Here is an 8800-nt window from a genome sequence, read left to right on the forward strand (position 1 = left end):
CTAGAGCTATCACTATAGATGCTCTATCTCCTTTCTCACTGAGATAGTGAATACTTCAGAGTGAAAGTGTTTGTCACTCATTTGCATCTGACTCTGTGACCTAGTGGACTGTAGAGATTTTCCAGGTAAGAATACTAGAAAGGGTTGTTATTCTCTTCTGCAGGGGATCTTCCTAACCCAGAGACTGAACCCAGGTCTCCTGCATTACAGACAAATTCCTTACCATCTGAGCCACCAGAGAATACTTAAGAGTGTGTAAATGGGGATTGACTTCCCTGGTGGCTAAGATGGTAAAGCATCTGCCTACAATGTGGGAGACCGGGGTTCAATCCCTGGGTTGGGAAGATCTCCTGGAGAAGGGAATGGCAACCCACTCCAGTATTCTTGCCCTCCCCCCCGCTAAAAAATGGGGCTCAAAGAAATATTTTTCTTGGGGCTTCCCTGGTGGCTCAGAGGGTAAAGCATCTGCCTGTGATGCAGAAGACCCAAGTTCGATCCCTGGGTTGGGAAGATCCCTGGAGAAGGAAATGGCAACCCACTCCAGTATTCTTGCCTGGAGAATCCCATGGACAGAGGAGTCTGGTGGGCTACAGTCCATGGGGTCGCAAAGAGTCAGACATGACTGAGCGACTACACTTAACTTAAACATGGACTAGCCAATAGCTCCTTCTTTAGCCATCGTTGGAAAAAAAAAAAAAAAATCTGAGAATAAAGCTTGCCAAGCTTAGATCCCAGAAAGGGAGGGGTAGAAAGAAAGAAAAAGGGGAAAAGAGAGAGAGAGAGAAAGGGAATCCCACTGACATCAAGCGCACCTTTGAAGCAGCAGTGCCCGGGTTTGGCATCATTCCTAGAGTTTCTCACATGAGATGCAAACGGTCTGTCTGTCACTTGCATCTCAAAAAGCCCCAACTGATTCTCCCACTAATCCTGGATGTCTTCTCAGGGCCTTTTAAGTGGGACCTGGAATTGTTTGCACGTGAGATAATAAAAGGAAAAGATCGTTCTGTAATGAAACACGAGTTAACGGCCCAGCTAGTTACGAAAGTGGTTCTGTTTTAATTAATGGGAAACTGTTTCAACACACTTTGATTGGACATCTTGCTGTATGAAATATTTTCATGTTAATGTGTATGTGAAATTCTACCAAATGCTTTATCTAAAATGTCATGACTTTTTCTCATATGACCATCAAATCTGATTACTGGATAAATAATTTGGCGTATATGACAGGTTTTGCTTTGATAATCACTGCTGTTTATTTACATGTTTTTGCTGTGTCCATATGTGCATGTATTCTGGGTACTTAGGACAGAAATAAAGAAGTATTAATGGGAGATTTTCTAGAAACTCATTTTAATGTGTGTGTGTATATGTTTATTTTATGTAACCCTGGCTAGAGTGATTTTTCTTTCTCCTACTAGCCCTTGAGTTGGCTGTGATCATCAAAAAAATATATATATTAAGTAAAGATTTTCTGAATGACAATTTCTATTTTATATAATGGATCAATAACATTATTCAGAATCCAACTATGCAGCAGTTCAATCCCAAAAATTCATTTTAAATAAACAATCAAAGTATGTTGCTCATAAGTATGTAAAAAATTCTCCTACAACATTTGTGAAAGGACTAGATACAGCCTGTAAGCAAGAAGTGTTATAACATTGGTACTGGTTATAATTATAGAATGTAACAATTGTAGTAGTCTAATGATGATTTTAAAATAATAAATTTAATCAGAAGAACAATCAGTATGCTGCTGCTGCTAAGTCACTTCAGTCATGTCTGATTCTGTGCAACCCCATAGACAGCAGCCCACCAGGCTCCCCCGTCCCTGGGATTCTCCAGGCAAGAACACTGGAGCGGGTTGCCATTTCCTTCTCCAATGCATGAAAGTGAAAAGTGAAAGTGAAGTCGCTCAGTCGTGCCCGACTCTTAGCGACCCCATGGACTACAGCGACCAGGCTCCTCCATCCATGGGATTCTCCAAGCAAGAGTACTGGAGTGGGGTGCCATTGTCTTCTAATCAGTACACTACTAATTAGAAAATAAAGTCAATATTGTACATTCAGTATGATACTAATACACAAATTTATATAAAGCAACTAAGAATGTGTAGGGTAGTGAAATTATGGACAATTTTTACACTGTTATTTATACTTTTCTGTACTTTTTACATTATTGACAATGAATGTGTGTTGTTTAACGATCAGCACGTCTAAATAAGAACACTCACAGCTAAGAATATAAAGAACAACATGCATCTTCGGTTGCACTTCGGTTGTAAATCAGTTTGCCATTTTAGAATAACTATGTCCTTTGAATAAGTTCATAATATTTTAACAATAAATTGAAGTAATTCTGGAAATGGACAAATCTAAACACTAGAGGAATCTTTTCATAGTGTCATTTTAATTATAAAAAAAATGCTCAAAGATAACTTAAGAATGTAATATTGGGTATACCAGTTCAGGGGCATATTAATCAAATTTGAAATTTAAAAAATTATTATCAAAAGGGGGGTTCAGGATTGGGAACACATGTACACCCGTGGCAGATTCATGTTGATGTATGGCAAAACCAATAAATATTGTAAAGTAATTAGCCTCTAATTAAAATAAATTAATTAAAAAATTATTATCAGGACAAGATAATGAAACAAAAATCATATAATATTGGATAAAAAACATTAAATTATATACTGTTTGCAATTATATCTAAGTGATTAATTTTCAAAAGGTGCAAGAAAAATCCAGAGATCTGTTTCCTCTGATTTTTTTTTTTTTTGCTTTGGAAATGCTTTTACTTTTTTAGGAGAGAGAGAAGATGCTGATTCTCTACTCTGTGTCGTTCCTTTCCCAGCTGGAAACTCTTCTGTTTTAAAAGGCCAAGAAGAAATACAATTGGTTAGTAGTAGCCTACTATCTCCACAATGTAGCTTGTCTCTTCCATGCTCCAGATACAGCTTAGAACTTGCTTTCCTCCTTGAGTTACTTAAAAAAAAAAAATTGTTCTTGCACTTCAGCTAATTCTGCAGTTTATTCCCTGATTTATTAAATAAGCTATTTCTAGACATACAGAAAGAGTCCAGATTTCCTCAATTTACTTTAGTTAAGATAATTTCTCAAACAATTTGTCTTTTTATGGAGGAGGGCAGAATGGTAAAAAAAAAAAAAATCAATCACATGACGGACACACAAAATATAGAAATTTCAAAATTGAATTTTAAAAACGCACCACATGTTTACTGTTATCTAGGCATCTGTTTTGTGTCAAAGTCCTCGTGTGACGGTATTTGGAGATGGGGCCTTTGGGAGGTGATTGGGGTTAGGGTAGGTCAAGAGGGCAGGGTCCTCATGATGGGATTAGTGGCTTTGTAAGAAGAGAGAGAGACATCTCTCTGGACACAAGCACTGGGGAAAGGCCATGTGAGCACACCCTGAGAAGCAGCGCCTGTAAGTCAAGACAAGAGCTCTCAGTGGACACTGAATGGATGGACACTGGGTCTTAGACTCCCCAGACTCCAGAACTGAGAAATGCATTTCTGTTGTTTAAGCCACTCAGTTTATGGCCCTTTGGTACAGTGGCATTCGGTGACTAATACAACATTGTAAGCTTCATTGCTAGGTTATACAGATGAGAAATAAAGTCAGTGTTTTTATATTGAGTCACTTTCTTGTTTGAAGGAATAAATGAGAGAATATATGTTAGTGAAAAACAAGGAATGGTAAAGACATAACATTTTTAAGGGCACAATAACAGTTTTATCACATCTCTTTCATTTGCAAATGATAAATCAGCTTATTTAAACCAAACTAGAAAATCTCATGGAAATGAAAAGTACATGCTGTAACCATGTGTACACGCATGTTCAGTCGTGTCTGACTCTTGCAATTGTCGCTCTCCAGGCTTCTCTGTTCATGGGATTTTCCTGGCAAGAATATTAGAGTTGTCATTTCCTCCTCCAGGGGATCTTCCCAACCCAGGAATCGAACACACATCTCCAGTGGCTCCTACATTGCAGGTGGATTATTTTACCACTGAGACAACTGGGAAGCCCCAAATTGTACCTACAGATACAGCTGAATCTGGGAGCTCAATTTGTGTAACATAAAATCAGTCTTACTTTTCCTACCACATTTCAGGAGGCTCTTTCCTCCTGGTGGCATGATGGCTACCTGATGCTTAGCATGAATCCTATTTTATGACGAATCCCAGGGAAAGGAAATCCTTTTTTCAACAGTTTCTCCAAAGGGCCTAGATTGATATCCATTGACAGAGAAAGCTGAGAAGCAGATAAAAGGGTGTGAAATTGATGAGTGGTTACTAGTAGAGGCAACTAGTGCTCGTTTCCACTAGAGATCTCTGCTTGAATTAATCTCTGTTTAATCTGGTAAATACGTATGCATTTAATGAGTGAATGAGTGAAGCACGGAGTGAGTGAACACGTACATAAGTCATCAAATTCATCGAACTGTGAATGAGTCCATGAAAGGCTCAGTGTGTGCCCAGATTAAGAATAAGGAGTTTATTAATGGACGAATTTTCATACATATCTAGTTTATTTGAGATACAATTGTCTTTATGCACCCCACACCCTGGGTGTACAGGACAAACTGGAGTGTCACTGATGTTTCCATGATGGGCCAGGGAGGAAGCCATTCATTGGTAAAGAGACAGGCTGCACTCAGTATTTCTCCGCAAGCACAGAAACCGCCCTGGTATTTGATAACCCCAGCAGACAGGATTCTCTTGACTCACCACTTACTGAAGTCACTTCAAAGGGACACCAACCTAATGGCGAGATACCAGAGTGCATGGAAACTGTACATTCAACTCTTTTTGGGACTGTACACAAGAGGAAATGGAATATGGTGAAAATACAATTAATTTAATTCACTGGCTCAAATCAAAACATGAGAGATGACTGATCATTGGATCCAGGAGAGGTCACTGCTGAGGTTCACCTCATGAAACATCAAAACATGAGAGAGAACTGATCATTGGATCCAGGAGAGGTCACTGCTGAGGTTCACCTCATGAAACATCAAAACATGAGAGATGACTGACCATTGGATCCAGGAGAGGTCACCGCTGAGGTTCACCGCATGAAACAGTGGCCAAGGTGGGTTAGCACCCCTGCTCCTTCAGCTGTGGATTCAGGTATGAGCGTGTGTGTACTTAGTCTCTCAGTCGTGTCCAGCTCTCTGAGACCTGATGGACTGTAGCCCGCCAGGCTCCTCCGTCCATGGAATTCCCCAGGCAAGAACACTGGAGTGGGTAGCCCTTCCCTTCTCCAGGGGATCTTCCCAACACAGGGACTGAACCCAGGTCTCCAGCATTGCAAGCGGATTCTTTACTCTCTGAGCCACCAGGGAAGCCAACAACTACATATTTTGGTGGGTTGTCAAAGCTCATTGTGCATCAGAAATATGCCTTTCAAAAATTTCTATACATTTAGAACAAACCTCTAAATAATCAGATTTAGCTGACCTGGGGTAAGGCATTAACATTTTTAAAAAGTTATTTTACTATGCAGTCAGTGCTGATATTCACTAAGAAAGTTGGTGACAAGGATATTGAAAGAAAAGTCCTTCTTAAAGGCTTACTCAAAAGAATCAGATAATCAATCACACTTTACTATGCCCTGCTTATGTATTCAAACAGGGAACACAATTTCTAAACTTAATGTATTTTCTAACAGAAATCAGGCAAAATGAGGCATCCAAAAATGTCTGATGATTAAGAGTAATACACTTTTCACAGAGGCTGATAACGAAATGGCCGAGATTTCTAAACTCTCCTAGCCAAATTCATTTTATCGCACTTTGTTATGACATTGACATTTAGCCAAAGTATTCCATCTAAACAGTGAAGCCGACCTTAATTGTTTTTTGGATTCTCAAAGTTTGTTGATCCTATTACAATATTTATCTTATTTGCACTTCAGCCGAATGTGAAATGGTTGCATATTAATTCATATGGTATCTTGCTACCTATTAACAATATGGAAGGTTTTATTTAATGCTGGCTTGTTTGGTGTCTGGAGACGCCCAGGTGAGAAGGCATACGATTCTAACGTCTTTTCATAAGCCACGGTTGAATTAGCATCGCACATCAGTGTATCATTTTTTCACAGTTTATCCTTTTTCAATCAGTTTCCTGTTTCACCTTGTTAGTTCTGACAGAGGCGAAGTAGAAATGCCAAAAGCTGTTGAATAAATGCTCGCATTGAGTCATATAAATTTCAGCTGCACTCCACAAAATCCAATTGGTTTTTGTGGGTAATGTTGCTACTCATTTCGTAGGCCTTAGTTAGAACTGATGTTGCTTCTCATCTGCAAAGTTTTCACTTAAAGTAAATGCTCATTTTTAAAATAATATGGTGGGGGGAAAGTCTCTTGCATTTAATCACACTAAACAAGCTCTTTAGACAATTTGTTCAGAAATTTCTCTAATTAGAGCTTGCCCTCCAGGTAATGTGGTGATCAGATCTACCAGTGGGTATAAATTAGGGACATTATGTAATTAGCACTAAGACCACAAATGGAAGTAACAGCTGGGTGGCTGTGAGGGAAGCAAATAAACAGCTCCTAGGTGGCTTCTTAGTATTAAGGAGAAGGTCTTCCATAGAAAATGCACTGTGGTAACTGATTCTGCAGCTCAGCTAAGGGACTGTTGTTCCCTCCTCCCCACTACCTCCCCATTCCGAGTTCATGTCAAAGATCTAACTTGAGTTTATTTAAAAATTTATTAACAGATAAGAATGTTTAGCTTCAACTCAGAAATTGATCTTAGCCTTTATCCCTTTGAAACCTCCTGAATAATGTTCAAACTAATTTCACCCTGATTAAAAAAAAAAAAAAATCACCAGATTAAGCAAAAAAATATGTCAATATTGGCTTCCCAGATGTCTCAGTGGTAAAGAATCCAACTACCAGTTCAGGAGATGCAGGTTCGATCCCTGAGTCAAGATCCCCTGGAGGAGGAAATGTCAACCCACTCCAGTATTCTTACTGGGAGAATCTCGTGGACAGAGGATCCTAGCAGGTTACAGACCATGGGGTCACAAGAGTTGTACATGACTTAGTGACTGTGCACACATACACACGCACACTACACACACATGTCAGCATTAACGGAACACTCCCTTGGAAGGGTTGTGAGAGTCACATGGCTCTTTCTTATAGAAGCCAAGAGCAAGATTAGTCTATGAAGTGAAGTGAAGTGAAAGTTGCTCAGTCATGTCCAACTCTTTGAAACCCCATGGACTATACAGTCCATGGAATTCTCCAGGCCAGAATATTGGAGTGGGTAGCCTTTCCTTTCTCCAGGGGATCTTCCCAACCCAGGGATCAAACCAAGGACTCCTGCATTGCAGGCAGATTCTTTACCAGTTGAGCCATAAGGGAAGCCCAAGAATACTGGAGTAGGCAATCTATCCCTTCTCCAGTGGATCTTCCTGACCCAGGAATCAAACCAGGGTCACCTGCACTGCAGGTGGCTTCTTGACCAACTGAGCTAGAATCCAAGTTTGAAAATTAACCCAAATAAAAATATTTTAGGAATTTTTTGTTGAGATACTGAGGATTTTCCTACATGCTAAATTGTGTCTATTCTTCCTTCTTCACACCACCTCTCTGTTTCGATTTACATTATTAGCTTAGTTTTCGAAACAGTTCAAGCAGCACTGTCTTAAGCAGCTTTTTTTCTCCTACTTTCCTGACCAGAAGATGGTCATTTCTGACTTCATACCTCCTTTCTCATCTCTAACATCACAGTAGTTATCACATTTTATATCTAGAAGTTGCAAGCCAATTTTCTAGAGGACTGTCTCAAGATGCACAATGTAGAAAGCCCTGGGTGGTAACGGGTTTCTGACAGTGCCTTTGTGTTTTGTGAGCATCTCAGATTTGGGAAAGAACATGGAGATGGGGTCAGTGTCATTTTTCACGTTACCAACTGGAGTGTTCCCTCCAGCTAATAAAATAGCAAACAATACGTAAGGAGCCTAATGAAACATACTAGTGTCTAAAAGACACTAAAAGGGCATTTAAAACATCCATGCTCAGTTTTACTCTTTCTGCAAAGCCCAGAGTAGTTCATGGGCTGCCGTTTATCAGAAACTCTTTTTCAGTAGCATTTCAGTAGATCTCAAGTGGCCTTTAGATCTCAACAGGGGACAGACACCTGAGCTGTTTTTAATTACAACTAATTTGACAAGCCTCATTTCATCTGGGCGTCTCCCTCTCTCCCATGGGCTCATGCAATTCCCATGTATGTGAGCAGAAGTTCCCGCAAACCATCCTAGGTGAGATCAGCCCTTAAGAAGCATTAAAATCTAAGCAATAAAGTGCAGTTAGCAAGTCAAAATGTTTCACAGAATCTCCGTCGGAGGAATGCTTGACAGCAGCACTTGCTTTGGGGGTTCCTGGTCCAGGCCTCTTTCTAGTGATGTTTGCTGGTTCTTCTAGTCCACAGGATGATGGCATTAAGCCAGTGTTTCTCTTTAGCAACCCTACTGACATTTCTAATTGGATGATTCTTTGTTGTGAGGGATGTCTCCTTTATGGTAGGATGTTTAGCGACATCCGTGGTCTCTACCCGGGAGACGCCGGTAGCACCAACCAGTTCTGACACCTGAGATATCTCTGCATTGCAGTCTCCCCCAGGAGGCAAAATCACCCCCCCTACCACCCACCGCTGGGAACCACTGCATCAGGCAGACCATACATGCTACTGCTGCTGCTGCTGCTAAGTCGCTTCAGTCATGTCCGACTCTGTGCGACCCCATAGATGG

General features: G+C 40.3%; 1 non-coding gene across 1 annotated transcript; it reads left to right on the forward strand.

Annotated features, from left to right (window-relative positions):
* Window positions 1-438: 438 nt before the first annotated feature.
* On the forward strand, window positions 439-510 carry TRNAH-GUG (transfer RNA histidin (anticodon GUG)). The gene has a single exon. It is a non-coding gene; the product is annotated as a tRNA-His (tRNA).
* Window positions 511-8800: the final 8290 nt, after the last annotated feature.

The sequence above is a fragment of the Bos taurus genome, chromosome 10 (assembly GCF_002263795.3).
Source record: "Bos taurus isolate L1 Dominette 01449 registration number 42190680 breed Hereford chromosome 10, ARS-UCD2.0, whole genome shotgun sequence".
NCBI lineage: Eukaryota > Metazoa > Chordata > Mammalia > Artiodactyla > Bovidae > Bos > Bos taurus.